Source organism: Sinocyclocheilus rhinocerous, unplaced genomic scaffold (assembly GCF_001515625.1).
Source record: "Sinocyclocheilus rhinocerous isolate Xijiao unplaced genomic scaffold, SAMN03320098_v1.1 scaffold2724, whole genome shotgun sequence".
Taxonomy (NCBI): Eukaryota; Metazoa; Chordata; class Actinopteri; order Cypriniformes; family Cyprinidae; genus Sinocyclocheilus; species Sinocyclocheilus rhinocerous.
The window spans coordinates 329,942-330,682 of NW_015635046.1; positions in this window are offsets into that span (position 1 = coordinate 329,942).

Sequence of the window (741 nt, forward strand, 5' to 3'; positions counted from 1 at the left end):
GTTTTTGATCCGAGGCTGTTCACCAGACTGAAGAAATGGGCCCTTGGAGTCCACAGAACTGACTGGAGCGCGCACACACACATACACACACACATACACACACACATGCACTAAAGCACAGACAGACAGAGCGTCACACTTCACACATGCTTTAACACACTCTTTCTGTCTACTGAAACATAGCTGCTTCTTTCCTTAATAGAATACTTCACCCAAAAATGAAAACTACTTCACTTCAGAAGACTTGGAATATAGTGCATAAGTCGTATGGACCACTTTTCTAATATGTCTGATACTTTGAGCTTGACAGCCCTGATCTCATTTTGCTTTTTTTTTTTTACATTCACAACATTGTACAAAGCGACTTACAAATGAGAAATACAAAAGAAGTGCTGAAATACAGATTGTTCAAAGAGGTACAGACATCAAACGGAGAAGAAAGTGAGAAACGGTGCATTAAGAGAGAGCACATTAACAGGATTCAGCCAAGAGCTCATGGAAGAGATGTCTTTTCAGACATTTCTTAGAAGTTGCGAGGAGCTTGTCTGTTCAGGAGGTTAGCGGAGATCATTCCACCAGCAATCACCAGATCATTCGTTGTTTCCTTTATTAGGAAAATTATTTTTATTATCAAGCACCAAATTGGCATAATAAAATGATTTGTGAAGACTTGAGTAGTGGCTTCCAAAAAAATCAGCTTTGCCACTACAGGAATTAATCACATTTTAAAATATATTACAA